The following is a 17,330-nucleotide window of genomic DNA, read 5'->3' as shown; positions in this document are numbered from 1 at the left end:
GTTGTAAAGTAACAAATATGAAATATAGAAGAGGATTACCAATAAAAGACATAAAAAATGATACTCGCAAGAGAAGCAACTTCGTATCGTAGACGTACTCACCAACACATGATGTTTTGGCAGAAAGCCAATAGATGTCCTCAGTGGGTCCGTTGTGAAATATTCATTATGGGCTTATTATTATTATTATTATTATTATTATTATTATTATTATTATTATTATTATTATTATTATTATTATTATTAGATAAGCCACAACCCTTGTTGGTAAAACAGGATACTATAAACCCAAGGGCTTCAACAAGGAAAAATAGCCCAATGAGGAAAGGGAATGAAAAATATATATCTCTCTTATGGGTTGCCTTAAAGAGAATGAAGAAGGCTTATACGAAACAACGACCAGATTAGGTTGATCCTATATTATAAGATTTTATTTTCAAACATTTACCAAAAATATATTTTTTCCTACGTCAAAATCCCTTTATTTTTAAACATTTATAATAGGAAGAAGAGCGTTTGGTCGTGTATTGAATGTGCTATATATAATTTTGCAAATGTAATTTGCACAATATGCGAAAAGCCTTTCATGGCATATATCCGAAATAAGATCTGTGCCTAAGACCTAAATTAAGAGGGAAAGAGAAATTCAGTAATAAGAGGTTTGCTGTTGTCTGAAGATTATTATTATTATTATTATTACCTGCTAAGCTACAATCCTAGTAGGAAAAGCAGGATGCTATAACCCCAGGGGCACCAACAGGGAAAAATAGCCCAGTGAGGAAAGGAAACAAGGAAAATTAAATATTTTAAGAGCAGTAACATAATTAAAACAAACATTTCCTCTATAAACTATAAAAGAAGCTTTAACAAAACAAGAGGAAGAGAAACTAGATAGAATAGTGTGCCCGAGTGTACCCTCAATCAAGAGGGTATTTTACTAATCTAGCCATAGGCTCAGAAAATCTGTTTTGGTTTAATTTTGGTATTTAGTGGTTTGTTTTTAGGTATGTTTGTTCTTATAGAACAGGCCTATATTAGTAAGATTATCGCCATCTGTTGTCCACGGGCCATATTGTGTAAATGCTCAGGCTTCCTCCTTTTAGTTCTGCTAATGATCAAAAGATGTCGCAGGTAAAATGCTCAGTAATGTGGTGTGTCATTTTCTTGTACAGGAAATTAAAGAGACGCCATTCTTACATGATAAAAATTGCAATTGCCTCCGACCAGGGGGTGCAATTCGTACGATAATTATCCTACATGTACGATTATTTTAGGTCCAGTACTATGTACGATGCATACCTTAAGTATATACATATGTGTGTTTAATTAAAAGAAATATACCAAAATATTTTGAAATAAGTCAATCACGCAATTCCCTAATAATTATATTGAAACTGTGTACGATAATTTGGTTAAAAAACGACAATTCTAAGGCTCATGTACAATAATCCAGTCGAAATAATCTTGCATGTGGCAACCGAGTCTCCGACAACAGTAAAGTGTTCTTTACAGACAGTCTGCGTTAGTTCAGTGCATTTTATTGCAATGCATTCAAAATTTGTTATATAAATTGATGAGTGAATTATAATTACAAATAAGAGTGAACTAGAGTTACCTTTGTACTATTGCAATACTTTTTTTAGTCCCAGTTTGGGAAGACGTGACTTAATAGTGTTGTTTACAAATAGAAAACTAAAGAAACCGACTAGTGAAAATGGCTGGAATGATTTGCGGTTACAATTATTGCGAAATGCACAGGAAAGGTCAGTAGATAATTGTTTTTCTATTGTTTTATGATAGAAATATGTGTAGAAAAGTAACATCTTTACACTGTAAAGCGCAATATCCTCTGACACGTTTTCGTAAGCCAAACACTTGTCAAGTCATGCATGCCTCCCATCCTATGGGTTCCAAGGCCAGACATGCGAATTTGGTAGGTAAGAACTCCTCATTTTGCTTCTGCCAAATACGTTAGACATATTTCGTTGGATATATGATACTTTAATGTCTAGCCAAATACATGAACCATATATTATTGGGGCAAACCACCCGTTCATGAGTTTTTGGAGCCCCTTACATAAAGACAATTATGGGGGACCCCAGTGGGAAACCGGAGTTTTTTTGGTGGAAAAATGTCATAAGAGTGATTTGCAGCAATTATAATGGTCACAAATGTAAAATAAGGTCAAGATAACCAATTGGAAAAAAATATGGTCTATGTCAATGGCTGCAAATAGGCCAAAACAGGATTATTTAATTTTTGAGATTTGTAGAAGGGTACAGAACCTAACAAACCCGGTAAAGTTGTACTGTATTACAGCTTCTCATTTCGAACAGAAAATGTTTTCCTGTAGTAAATGACATGATTTAACCGAATTTGACCTTTATTTCAACCGCAAACCAACAGAACAACCAGTTCGACTAATTTCAAGTAGCCGAACTGGTTGCTGTTGTTGCGGATGAAATGAAGGTGAAAACCCGGTAAATCACAATATTTTCTACAGGAAAACATATATTTTCTGTTAAAATGTTTAATTGTAATGGCTCCTGTTCAAATTCCATCCTCACTTCATTCATCAAGAACGTATTTACTGCGCACTCTAACATTAGCAATGTTACGCTGACATTGGTAACGTTAGCAATGCTACGCTAATATTAGCATATGTGTTTTAAAGCATTTTTCCATATACCCTTTAAAAGGGTACAGAACATAACAAACCCACCTAACCTAATCTAACCTAGTAGTTCCAAGGTCTTAACCCGTAACCGGGGTCAAGCCCCTCTAACCCCCTTCCCTGGTCACAACCCCTAGATGGGGCAAGCCCCCGGACCCCCTTCCCAGGTCACAAACTTGTACTGGCAAATGGTAATGTTGAGCTGCGCATACTAAAAACATTTAAATTAAAGATATTAATGACTTACTTTTATGTCCCGGACGGCGAAACTTGTGGGTCACCGGGGTGTTGAGACTGTGACGTCTTAGCTTCTATGAATGGTACTTGGGACACTGTAAACGTTGGGGTATTACATTATGTGATTTAATGAAATCATCAACACTGGATGACGTATCAAAAAATTCCCCTTGAAATTTAGCAGCTTCCATCGTAAATTCCAAAAAAAAACCTCACTTGAAACAACAAAGACCTGACTAGGACAAAGGTTTCCACAGAAAAGGATCCGTTGGAAGGGGTATGAAAAGACACTTGAAGAGATAAGGGAAGGGGGTAGGGAAATATTAACCCCCACCCCCCTGTGCAAACATTCCATACATATGGGTTCGTGATTGGTTAACGGGAAAACAACGGAGTCTAGAGAGTGAACATGAATGAAGTAGAATGGGAAACTTGTCCAGGGCAAGTATTTATGTGAAATCGAGGCGAGACAAGCTAGTAACAAAATGTATAAAAGTAATATAGCAAGATAAAATGGAGTGTATGATAAATAATATTTCATGGGAATATAAAGTGAGGTGATTTCATAAGGTATCGTATAATAAAACAAGTAATTCTGGGGTCAAACGTAACATGTATATGAGGGTATTACATAAAAGGAATGGTATAGTCATACTGGATCAAGTCATATACTTGAATAAAGCGGGTGAAGTCGAATAGTTAAATTTGGCGGGTAGAGAAGAAGAAATCCTATTAGTGGAGGAGGAGTTTGTGCACAAAAGGTCGAAACTTGCTATGTACAAACAAACGAACGAGGGCGACTACAACCAACCTGTAGAATAACAAAAAATAAATGAAAAACACTGCTAATATTAGGATGTTACGCTAACATTGTTAATGTTAGATTACGCAATTCAGTATTACCGTATTTTTTCATCGGTTTATTCTACATCCAAGAAGGTATTGTATAGAGAAGAAAAGGCTTGTTTCACCATTATATACTGTTTCCCCAGTATGTTTTCCCCACTCAAAACCCCGAATTTCCACAGGGGGTCCCCCATTATCGTTGGATATAGATATATGTACATATATATTTATGAAACTATTCATTTGCGACGGGAATGAGTGTTATTTTCGAAGAGCGGAATTTTTTGTATAGTTAAAGTAGTTTTTTCCTTAGGGTACATTGCCCTGTAATACAGTACAATAATATCAAAAACCCACCTAACCTAACCTAGTAGCTCCCAGGGCACAACCCCTAGCCGGGGGCAAATCCCCCGGACCCCCCTTCCCAGGTCACAACTGCTAGCCGGACCCCCCTTCCTAGGTCACAACTGCTAGCCACACCCCCCCTTCCCAGGTCACAAACTAAAAGTAAATCACAAATAAATCCTTAGATGATAAATAAAATCACAAATAAACCCTTCAATTATGAAAATGTAAGTCACAACTAATTCCTTACCTTATGATTGACATCATCGCATTTTTTTTCTTGACAATCTTTTCAAAAGCTTTGCAGTAGAGAATGTGCTGGCCTTCCATGAAAAGTAAGTCAGAATCGGACCTTTGAGGCCTTATTTCGCTGTTATTCACAGGGGTAAGAATGGCTTTACACTGAACAGAGAGCATTTCCATCATAATCAATTGCCGACATAAACAAAATCACATTAAATCTCGAAATAGATTGATGTGCTTCCCTTAAGTTCCCTCTCGGAGAGGTCTTTACGAGATGGTGGTTAACTTGAAACTGAAGACGAAGGTGGGAAAATAATGGCTGTTGTAGAACAACATCCGGGAACTTAAAAAGAAGTACAGTACTTGTAAGCTGTTAATTGGTTTAAAAAAAAGAAAAAAAAAAAAGCCTAACAAATACGTCATTGTAAATACACAGAAACCTCCCCAAACCATGGGGAAAAAACGTATGCGCAATAGGTCCCCTTCAGTCTCTCAGATGTAAACAATGTACTGATAGGGAAAAACATTCTTCACATTTTAATAGATCGATACGTAAGTTATTATGCCCCAGCCCCTATTAAACATATGGAGAAAAATACCAAACTAGCCAGCACTCGTCCATTTCTTATAGCGAATTCCAGTTTCGGTAGAAATTAGAGTATCATATGTTAACCCTTATTTCTTTCACTGTTATAGTTTAGTATAGTATTAAGACATTGTAACTCGCAATCGTTGAGGTGCTATAGTGATAGTTATTGGGTTCTTTAACTGGCCAAATATTATTGCATTGGATCCTTCTCTTGTTACAGTTCTTTTTCCTTTGCCTACATGTACACAGATTAGTCTTGCATAATCTTTGCACTTTTTCCTCTCTTCATATACTAGACAACACTTAGAGTATCCAAAAAAAATTCCTATTCACTTAATGGGTTAACCACTGCACTTAACTTCTGTAAAATTATATTTAAGGACTGGGAAACACTTCAAATAGAAAATGTTTGTTTTCCTGTAGTTAATAACATTATTTAACCAAATTTGACCCTCATTTCAACCGCAAAAAAAGAAAAAAAAAAGTGCGACTACTTCGTTCCCCAATACACACTTGCTAAAACTGGTAATTGAAATTAAGTCAAACTTGGTGAATTGACATCATTTACTACAGAAAAACATATTTTCTGTTCAATATTGTTTACCCTGAAACTAATTCTTGCTTCGTCATGCGATCGCTTCGCTTGTGAAAAATAAAAACATCAAGCTGTATGTGTACTGGCAAGTGGTAATGTTGAACTGCACAGGCTAACAGTAATGTTTTACCCTAACTCTAATGATTTTTGTTCCGTTGTGGGCTTACTTCGCTTGCCAAAAAATAAAATCAAGCACCGTGTGTACTGCCAAACAGTAATGTTGAGCGGCGCACACTAACATCAATATAACTTTACCAATGAACTGCATTTACTATCCAGATTATTGAATTTGAAATAAGAATAATGACTTTACGTCGAAGGCTGGGGATCATCGGGATAATTCTCATGAAATTTCCCTGCGGCTTCTTGTTACCGATAACTACAACCATTACATGTTTCTATAGGAAGTTCCATAGTAGTACATGTAAACACTAGAGCACAGAAAAATGCTTGGGAAGGGACTGATGCGAGCACTTGAAGCGATAAGAAAAGGGGACAGGGATGTAAACCACCCTGTGGCAACTTTCCATACGTATGGGTACGTGATTGATAAACGGAAAAAGTAAGTAGTCTATAAAGTAAACTTGCATGGGAAACTTGTTTAGAGCAAGTATTTATGTGAAAACTGGGTGTGATAAGGTAATGACAACAGGTATGACAGAAAAAATAGTAAGATAAAATGAAGGGAATAATAAATATTATTTTATGGTAATAAATTGTAATATAGTAATGAGGGAGAAAACGTTTGAAAGGGGTTTGGAAACAAAGAGAAATATACAGGTGGGTATTGCACCACCTAATACAGAACGACTTTAGCGTTGTCAAGTCTCATAGTATACTTGAATAATTAGGATAAAAAATATGTCCTTGGGCATTGCATAAACATACGGCATTAGAAGAATGTCTCGGGTAAAATGTAATATGTCCACGTGGGTATTGCATGAAAGAGTGGGTACATACAGTATTAAAAGGGTCAAATCAAGTAGAATACTTGAATGATGTGGGTAAAAATGAGGAGGGTTTATAAGAAAACGAGTAATTCTTGGGTAAAACGAAATATGTCCATGTGGGTATTACGTAAAAGAAAGGTTACATACGGTATAAGAGGGGACAGATCAAGTGGAATACTTGAATGTTGCGGGTAAAAATACTTGATGGGTTTGGGTAAAAATACTTGAATGTCTCGGGTAAAAAGGGGGGAGGTTTATAAGGAAACAGGTAATCCTATTAGTCAAAATAAAGGGAATGGGGCTTATCCGTAGAAGGGCGGGGTTTATGCGCAGAAATTCTAAAACTGGTATGTACATACGAACGAACGGGAGCGAATACAACCGATCCGTAGAATGTCAACAAACAAATGAAAAATGTACCAGTACCTGGTGTAGCAGGAGATTTATCCCCCCGGGAAAATCAACCTAGGATCGATTTCCCCCCGGGAAAAGCAGCCTGGGCCGTTATTCCCCCAGGGAGAATTTCAGCCCTAAGATATTTTCCCCCCCCAGGCCATTTCTCCCCCACCCTCCCTTACAGAGAAACTATTTTGATGAATTAAATAATCTACGGTAAGTTTGACAAAATATTAGGAATATATATATATATATATATATATATATATATATATATATATATATATATATATAATATATATATATATATATATATATATATATATATATATATATATATATATATATATATATATATATATATATATATATATATATATATATATATATATATATATATATACGATGCCATTGCTAACGTTAGCAATGCTACGATAATATTAATATGTATATTTTAAAGCATTTTTCCATATACCTTACACACAAAATATAAAAATGTACAAAAGGGTACAGAACCTAACAAACCCACCTAACCTAACCTAGAAGTTCCCAGGTCACAACCCCTAGCCGGGGCAAGCCCCCGGACCCCCCTTCCCAGGTCACAACCCCTAGCGGGGGGCAAGCCCCCAGACCCCCTTCCCAGTACACAAACTTGTACTGGCAAGAGGTAATGTTGAACTGCGCACTCTAAAAACATTGAAATTAATGTCTTACTTTTATGACCAGGTGTAATGGTCTGGTTTTCCCCCCGTCCAAAATAATGTTTACCTCCACCAAGCAAAGGGGGAATCTTGGGCCAGAGGGGGGAATATCCTGGGACAAAGTTCCCCGGGGGGGGGGGGGGGGATATATATCCTGGGCTATATTTTTCCCGGGGGGGGGGGGGGGATTTTGGACGGGGGGACAAACTGGCCATTACACTGGTACTGTAGTATAGGATATAGATAATTTGATCAGTTTACCATGGATTTATTATACGTCCAAGAAAATAATTTATAGAGAAAAAGAGGTTTGTTTGTATGTACCGTTTCCTTGGTATGTTTTCCCCACCCAAAACCCTGGGTTCCCACGGGGGGGTCTCCCATTATCGGCCGGTATACATATATATAGATAGATAGATATAATACATTAAGTATTTATTTGCGGTTAGAATAAGTGTCGTTTTATAAGGAAACGGGCGTTTTTCTACAGGTATAAAGTTTATATTTAGTAGGAAAATTTTCCGTGTCCTTAACCACAATAAAATCAACTGTTGTGGGGTTACTTTCCATTTTGTAAGGGTAGAAAAGTGAAAATGGCTATGATAAGCTGCTCCTCTAGGAGAAGGACAATCCAAAATCAGACCATTGTTCCCTAGTTTTGGGTAGTGCCATTGCGGGGTGTTTGTATAACAGCAGTCACTTGTATGTATGATGACGGCCGATTAAGAATACGGCAGTGTAAGTGGAGTTGCAGTGGGACGTTAGCCCCCATTAGGTAAGTAGGTAAGGACAAGCTTGTATGTTAGGTTAGGTTGGTGTCCATTTTTAATGCACTCGGGAGGAACTGACCGCTGATATAAGGCACGGCCATAGCCTCTGCACCATGGTCTTCCACTGTCTTATGTTAAGATTCTCTTACTTGAGGGTACAGTACAATCAGGCACACTTCTGTTTCCGTATTTCCTCTCCTCACTGGGCTATTTTCCTTGATGGAGCTCATGGGCTTATAGCATCTTGCTTTTCCAACTAGGATTGTAGCTTAGCAAATGATAATAAATCTCTTCAAATACACTAATTTGAATCTCGTATCATATTGTCAGCGGTTACTATTAGTGTAGTTTCAAATTTTAATAAAAAGTTCCCTTTTAGCTCTTACTGCTTTCATTTTAACACCTACCATTAGAAGCTGCATTGTACATTTCAGAAAAAATAACGATTGGTGATGCTTCTGTTGTAAGTTACATGTTTGAAGAGAAGTCCAGTCTCGTTTTACATTCATAACCTTAACGTCATGGTTCTGTGTTTTCAATATCGGGATGTACAGTGTAAGAATGCATTCAATAAGGAGTATTACCTTGAAGTTCTGAAAAGGTTCAGGGAGATGATGAAGAAGAAGAGGCCACTGCAGTGATCATTGGTAGTTCCACCAGGATAATGGCCCATGCCACAAGTCAACGCTGGTGACCACCTGGATGATCAACAAGGGAAATATAAGTGGTACAACACCCACCCTACAACCCTGACCTAGCTGTTGGCAACTTTTTCCTGTTCCCATGCATGAAAAACAGCTTCAGGAGAAGCATCAGATAAGTACCTGAACTGCTGAAGATGGACTTACAAGATGTCTTGCAGGATTGGAAGAGATGCATGCAGAAGTGGGTTGATGTGAGAGGCCATTATTTTGAAGGGAACGAAGTTTTGTAATCTTCTCAAAATAAATTCTGTCTCCTGACATTTCCTTTACATATTGAACATACCTTGTAGTCTGATAATGAGAAATGGAGGCCAAGTCTAACGCGTCTTACGCGTGTAGGGTAATTCAGTCAGCCCGCGCTTTACGCAAGTTTATACTTCACAATTTAACTTTTTGCGACAGAAAACTGCAATACCTATTAATTGAAAGATTATATATTCGCGATAAATGAATCTTGCCGCTATGATTTGAAATACAGTAGCCCACTCTCCTTTGCACTGGGCTTGCTTCACACCACTTCCCTCTTCCTCCACCCTGCTTATCCCAGTTCTCGGTGTACTGTACACTATATCCATTTACCGTGGTGAAAAATAACAGCTATATATGAAATAAACCAGATTTTGATTAAACTGGTGTTTCACTTAATTGTATCCAATATTGATTTATGTAATATTCACAATTTAGTATTGTTTGCAAATAAAAACATAGCGAATTATAACTTTTCCATTGTTTATGTTAATGCTTTGCAAATCAGCTGATTAAGGCATGCTACCAAAGGATTTTTCAAATTTCCCATAAGAAACTAGTATTACTTATTCCATCATTTTCCAATTAGCATAATTTCAATAGTTTTATTTGAAATACCGTATATTTTAGTGAAAAGGATGACCCCATGTAAAGGGTGAACCCCAAAATTTCTTTTAGAAAAAGCATTTTTATCATATACAGGGTACTGTACTGCATGCCTAATGGGTGAACAGCAATATCAAGACCAGTCTATTATTACTACACTTTTCTTATAAATCATTTACCTCACATATTATAATTTATTGTTGCTAATACTGTATTATATATTTGTTTTTTATAAAATGAGCTCTATTTCTGTTTAAGAAAGTATGAAAATAAAACACTGTTCCAGCGCAAATACAAATCTTCCACTATTTATATTGAGTATATTGTTTTCAGTGAAGCTAAACTAGCATGATAAATTTTAGTGAAGGATATCTACCGCACCCGCTATTTAGCAGGTGGGGGTGGGGGTAGCCGACTACCCCGCTTACTCACACACCTGGGTTGAGTAACCATTGCTTTCTTGGCTCATTAGAGATGGACATACTGCCTGCGCTCTCCTGATTTAATTGACTTTTGATAATCGCTTTTTCTTTTCAGATTATGTGTGCGTGTGAGTGACTTGACCCATGCATACTGTACTTGTCCAGGTCCCTAAGGCCACGCTTGCGATACCTTTATGTTTGGCTTTGTGATAGACCCCCACCTGCTGTGCCCGACCTGTCGGGACTGCCGGTGTTCAAAGGACGGCACCTGTATAGAGTGTAGGGAGAGGTCTGCCTCCCACAGTGAGAGAGGTTCGGGGGAGGAAAGAAATAGTAGTCCAAGTGGGATTGTCTTCGCCTTCGGGGTCCTCGAAGTCGGAGAATCATCGGTCTTCTACTTCTATCCCCCAATCCCTTCTTGAAGCTGCTCTTCCGCTGGGTCTTTCCGAAGAACCGCCAAGTAGCAGCACAGTCCTTGTTACTCTAGGTCAACCTTGCGGTGCGGAGGACAGTCTTGACTTCCCCAGTGAATCAGCCCCGCCCCTTCTCGCAAGGGGCGTCTGTGCTATGTCCGAGTTGCTTTCTTTTTGGCCATCACTGGGCGTTGGTGGCCTCCCCTTAAAGGAGGTTCTCTTTGATCTCCTTCAGAGAGGGGCAGAGAGTAGGCTTTTGTCTCCTTCCTCCGCGGAGGCTCCTCCTCTTTCTCCGGGCGCAGGTGAGACAGAAAACACTAGCCTAGTCAAGCTAGGGTGTATTACTCTATGACAAGACCAAGATAGGTTTGTCGCCTATGGCGGCACTCAGAGGGAAGGATGGATTACCCTTAAATTACCTTTAGTAGGTAGTAGGTTGGCCTAGGCACCAGCCGCCCGTTGAGATACTACCGCTAGAGAGTTATGGGGTCCTTTGACTGGCCAGACAGTACTACATAGGACCCTTCTCTCTGGTTACGGTTCTTTCCCTTTGCCTACACAGACACCGAATAGTCTGGCCTATCCTTTACAGATTCTCCTCTGTCCTCATACACCTGACAACACTGTGATTACTAGACAATTCTTCTTCACCCAAGGGGTTAACTACTGCACTGTAATTGTTCAGTGGCTGCTTTCCTCTTGGTAAGGGTAGAAGAGACTCTTTAGCTATGGTAAGCAGCTCTTCTAGGAGAAGGACACTCCGAAATCAAACCATTGTTCTCTATTCTTGGGTAGTGCCATAGCCTCTGTACCATGGTCTTACACTGCCTTGGGTTAGAGTTCTCTTGCTTGAGGGTACACTTGGGCACACTTTTCTATCTAGTTTCTCTTCCTCTTGTTCTGTTAAAGTTTTTATAGTTTAAATGGGAAATATTTATTTTAATATTGTTACTATTCCTAAAATGTTCTATTTTTCCTTATTTCCTTATTTCCTTTCCTCACTGGGCTATTTTCCCTGTTGGGGCCCCTGGGCTTATAGCATCCTGCTTTTCCAACTAGGGTTGTAGCTTAGCATTTAATAATAATAATAATAACAATAAAATCTCCACATGAGACGAGTATCGAGTTATATGAATAATTCTAGGAGATATACTATCTCCTGTTGAATTGATAAAACGATACACGAGGGTAAACGGGGATAATATATGAAAGTATACTAAAGCGCATAGGCTAGGTAGCCTAGTGCAGGGCGAGATCTTGGCTTCCTATATCACCGAGACTCCAACGTATACGATCAACACATGTAGGAAGAGGAGAATTGTATGCATAATCATATCTTCACTAGTATAATTTTGCCTAAATAGCTATAATTCATTTAAGCTAATAACTGGGAATGTCGTTCTGCTGACTAAATAAAACATGCATGACGAACGACAGCGCCCAAAATGGCGCCTCCGGTGACTGGCTATGCTCCATAAAACACATTAAATTATACTAATTTCATTGTGAAGCAGGAGCTAAAAATTATACACTGTAAAGATTAAATACTCAACTTTTCAGAGTCAGAAGATGCTGGAGAATGCATGATAAATCCTCTAAAGAAACGATCTAGAACGCTAGATGAGCAGGGAGAACACTGTGCGAAATCGCTACCAAAACAGGAAGAGCGCTATCTTGGAGCCCTGTATTAGTAGGGGAGGAAGGGTAACCTTGATAACAGCCCCCCTTCAATTTCGCCACTCTTCCCCCTCGAAACGAAAACGCTATTCGGGGTGAAGATTGCCATGTGTCGTATCAAGATATACATCCCCTGATATGCGATATTCTTAAGAGAAATTTTAAGGATACTCGCGGCAGGAGTTAGAATTCTGGAGACCTATGGTCAATTCTCTGGGAGTATCACTGTAGCCAAATATCCCTTAGAAAGCTGTCTATAGGAAGCTTGCATCACGACGACATGGCCCTCTCACCCAAAAATAGATTTTTCGCTTTGCTTCAAAATCAGTTTTTTCCTAGCTTACAAACCTTTCTCTATTTATACACTTTGGTCCGCCACCCTGTCCCCCAAGAAGTTCTTCCAGTAAGCAAAGTAGTTACTCAACCCAGTTGTGTGAGTGAGTCGAGTAGCCCGCTACCCCCCCCCCCCCCCCTGCTAACTAGCGGGTGCGGTAGTTATCCTTCATAAGAAATTATCATGGTTAGACCAGCTTCGCTAAAAACAATATACCCAATATAAATAGTGAACTATTTGTATTCTAGAAAAAATACAAATTTGTCATATTTGTGAGTTTTAATGTTTATATATTCGTCAAACATACAACTTTTGATTTGTTTATAGTTGAGTGCAGACGTTCACGTTTCTCTCTCCTGGTGATTTACTTATTAACTGGCTGTATTTTTGTTTACATGTGTGATTGTAGTTTGAGGACTACAATCATCCCCTTATGTTGGCTAAAGAGGTTGAATCTTCACTGACTTTCCCCTTCATACCAGCTACACTCCTATAAAGACTTCTCCTTACCAACTGTGCCCTTCGAGCAGGCGACACTTCTGCACGGAGGCTTATCCTTGCCAACTGTACTCTTTGTGCTGGCGACATTCCTTCATGGAGGCTTTTCCTTGCCAACTTTGCCCTTTGTGCAGGCGATACTCCTGCACGGAGGCTTCTTGTCGACTTTGCCCTTCATTCCCCTCCTATTGATTGCAAAGTCACACAAAAAATAAGTTGTTCCAACACGAAGTACTTACCTCGAACTACTTTCTTAGGAGTATCTGGGATCTCCTCCCATCCGACTAGAGTTTTGTGTAGTTTACCCTAAACCCATATTCTATGAGGAATAACCTCAGGCGGAGTGATACGCGCCCTGAGGCTAACCCTGGGTCAGAGAGCATGCTTGCTTAGGTCTCGACCTCCAGTAAGTTCTCTAGTCGCGTCGCGATATCATCTCGCCGCTCTTCTTAATCCCAGTGTGACTTGTGTGTCCCCGACCCTTTGTGTCCCACACAGTACCCACGGGGTTCAATTGTGCTTTCTCTGTGCGCGCTTGTGTCTCGTAGTGCTTCTTCTTCATCATGGAGCATCCTCGCCGTTGTCCTGGGCCTATGGCCGGCAAATCGTGTGGAGCGTTCCTCTCGAAACCCAAAGTTGACCCGCACTCCTTGTGTTCCTCGTGCAGAGGCAGCGTGTGTTCCCCTTCCGCCACGTGTGCGAGTCGTGGAATGAGGTGCAGTGGGTGCGGTATAGCACCAAAAAGAAGAAGTCGCCTAAGAAGACCAGCGTCCCTTCCTCCCTTGCTTCAACGGGCGCCTTGGCGGTCCGACCTTCTCTCCCAACCTCCCCTACCCAGAGTAGGGGACGCGGTAAGTCTGTTGCGAGGAAGAGTCCTGCGGCCCTTCCCCAAGAATCTGACCTTCATGACAGTGGGGTTGTGGCGTCTTTCCAGGCGAGTGAGGGGCCTGAGGGAGGGGCGGGAGTGTTTTCGGGAGATGGTGGCCTGGTGCCTGCAGGTCACGTCTCTGAGGACCCCATGTGGGGTAAGAATGTTGCTAATTCCTCTCCAGCCTCTTTGGCGTGCTTTTCAGGTGGTTCAGCAGCCGAGGGAGACGTCGAGAATGAGCTTTCCCTGCCGTCGGACCGCACTGCGTGGGTTCCCCCTAAGACGCCCTTCACGTCCCCGATGAGGATGGAGGAAGACTTCGGGACCTGGTCTCCCACGGGAGAGCCTCCTCGCTCCCCCCAGCGCCGTCGGCCGCCTTCCCAGAGGTGTTTCTGCAGGCGTCGTCTTCCACGGAGCGTCGCAGGAATCCTCCTACACCACCGCGGGAGGCGAGGCCTTCGAAGAGGGCCTATAAGTCATCGGTCTCCTCAGTGGAGGAGCTTTCCGGCTCTTCGGAGGATGAGGCTCTGAGGAAGCTCAGGAGACGAAGGGGGAAGTCCCGCAGGAAGTTGTCGCGCCCTCGCTCCCCCTCGAGGTCGCGCCACGATAGTCGGCGCCCGAGATCCCTCAAGAGCAACGAATGGGTGATGGTTCACCGTGACAGGCTTCTGGAGCTAGCTGTGGCGCTGGGCCCCTCAACTTGCCGTCCGAGGACGAGCTCCCTGGATAGATACTCCTCCGGCAGCAGCGGCACCCGACGGAGGGACTCCTCATGGCAGGTTCCAGTTGACAGGCATAAGTCCGCGAAGGTTCCGGCTCCATCCGCCCAGCGGAGAGAGTCGCCCCTTCGGTCTGGCAGCCGAGTCCTGACCTTCAAGGTCCATCTAGCTCGTCACGAGCGCAGCCCTCGGCCTTCCTCAACGAGCAGGCCCGCAGATTCGAGAACCTCCGGGAGAGATGTTAGACCCAGGATGGAGGCCCCCGTTCCGACGGCGATGCCTGTCCTTCATCGGGAACCCCCGCGAGAGCGTTGGTCCAGGACTCCCCCACGTGCGAGGTCCTCTGTCGGAGTACCCCCGTCACATGTACCAGCACCCCTGTCGGAGAAGCTCGACGACCATGGAGAGGGGTCAGCAGCGGAGGTATCTGCCTATCAGAGGGTGATAGGCCTCATCAGAAGTCACTACAGGCTGGACGTACCGGAACCCTCCTCCGAAGATGCATGGCGTTCCAGCCTCAACAGAATAGTGGATGCCCCGGTCCAGCAGCGCCCCTCCTTGGCCCTCCCTTTGGCGAGGGATAAAATAAGATTCAGTAATGTATAAGTCATTTCTTTAACATAAAGGATGCTATTCACAATTTATGCAGTAAACTAGGCCAACTTGATGAGTACCAGTTCAATAAACATCATTAAGAAATGTCTAAATTGTTTCACTGCATCATTGTTGAGAATCTACTCATTGCTGGATCACTATATAGTACCAAGTTCACAGAGCGTTTATAAGGTAGAGGAATGTTCACGTTACTCCAACAATTCTCTGGGTTAACGGGATACACAGAGTATGTTTGCTATAGATTTTTTTACTGCTCTCCACTGTCTAGGCTAAGTCACAACAGTTTTTTTTTGTCAAATCCCTGCACACTTGGGAGTTTCTGTCTATAAGAACAGTCGAATGTCTGCAAAATGCTTCTTTACTTGATTGCAATTCTACATGCCATCTCAAAGCCCTACAGGGAGTGGGGCATGCTGCAAAAATAAGAATATAATGAGACAAGGTTGAAGGACCAAAATATAAAAAACTAATGTTCTAAAAAAAAAATATAAGTACATGATATAAAAAATAATTTGTATTTTTCCCATCTATAGCTTTAATTTTTCCACAGCAACACTCCTGGACTTCCTATGGGAGTGTTACAATAGACGCAGGAAGATATCCCAGAGGGATTTTTTTTTCCTTTTTTATTTTGCCTTTGGGGTCATCCTCGAAGTCAAAGAAATCGTGACTTGTCTTTCTCTCACGGCTAGTACTCTCCCATCTGCCTCTTCCCATGCGGCTACCTCCGGAGGCTGATCGGACAGGAGTGGTAACCGTTTAACCCCTAGACAACCTTCTGGTCAGTAAGACCCTGTTGCTTTCCGTAGTGAAGCAGCGGCGGCTTTCCTGCGGAGGGAGTCTAGCTCTTTTGATGCCGTGGGTTAGTTGTCGTCTTCCTGGAGGTTTTGGGACTTCCCCCCTTTATAGGGTGTTGACACTAAAGGCACAGACGAAGCACACATCTGCCTCCGCAGGGGTTGGCCTCAACCATTGTCTGTCCCGAGCCGTTGGAGGGGAATCCCTCCCAACAAGTCTCGTGCCTTTAGCAGAAGCTTCCTCTGCAGTTACTCATCCACCCAATGTTCTGCTAGCTAGTTCTTTCCTGAGTTCTAGCCTAGCATACTTACCCCCTTAGTAATCATTCACACACAGTTTGTTCAGCATAGGGTGAGGGTGCAAGATGAGTTTGTTCAGCAGAGGGTGCCCTCTTAATGAGAGATTGCCTTGATGAAGTCATCGAGCTTCAGCACTGCATATCATTCCCGTGCTGAAGCCTGGTGACGGGCTAGGGGACTCTCGAATTTGGGGAAATTGCTCCCCCAGTTCGACTCTAATTTTCTCTATCTCTCAGCTTTTTCTTCCTCTTGATATTACTTTGACCTTCTCCTAATTTTATAAAGTTACTTTCGTGTTGCCGTCCCAACTCAGAAAATTTCCCTTATGTATATATATGTACATATACAGTATATATATATTTATCTTATTTTACCTTTGTTTTTTTTGCGTGGTTTCTACATCCATTATTGCCACTGGCGTGGATGTGTCTACATCCGTTATTTCTGCCTGCTTCGATGAATGGGAGGAGGTGTCACGGTTGGGAGGTATTTGCATTCAAAGCTATATGTGAGAGTATTTGATGATCTCAGCGCTCTCCAAAGTTGATTTGGACCTTTTTGGCAGAACTATTCTAAAGTGTTGGGTCTTAAGAATCCAGGGTGATCTAATGCTTGGGGTATGACTCTTGGCTTCTGGCTGGAAGCCCATCATTACAGATATGGAGGGGATGATTCCATAGTTTCTTGGTCTCAGTCCTAACAGGCGGGTTCACCTTACATCTGTGCCTCTATATCTTTTTTGGTGCTATTCTTTGGATAGGGTATGGAGTGAACCATCTGGGAA

At 41.4% G+C, this 17,330-nt stretch overlaps 1 protein-coding gene across 2 annotated transcripts in view; it reads left to right on the top strand.

Annotated features, from left to right (window-relative positions):
- The first annotated feature begins 1,483 nt into the window (after positions 1-1,483).
- Positions 1,484-17,330, top strand: part of LOC137632943 (uncharacterized) — a 65,310-nt gene continuing 49,463 nt past the window's right edge. For both annotated transcript variants that reach the window (XM_068365069.1, XM_068365068.1), the window contains exon 1: positions 1,484-1,763. The gene's annotated coding sequence lies outside the window, so the exon portion shown is untranslated. The remainder of the gene's footprint in view (positions 1,764-17,330) is intronic.

Source organism: Palaemon carinicauda, chromosome 42, assembly GCF_036898095.1.
Source record: "Palaemon carinicauda isolate YSFRI2023 chromosome 42, ASM3689809v2, whole genome shotgun sequence".
In the NCBI taxonomy this organism is placed as follows: Eukaryota; Metazoa; Arthropoda; class Malacostraca; order Decapoda; family Palaemonidae; genus Palaemon; species Palaemon carinicauda.
This window is presented reverse-complemented; position numbering and strand designations above follow the sequence as displayed.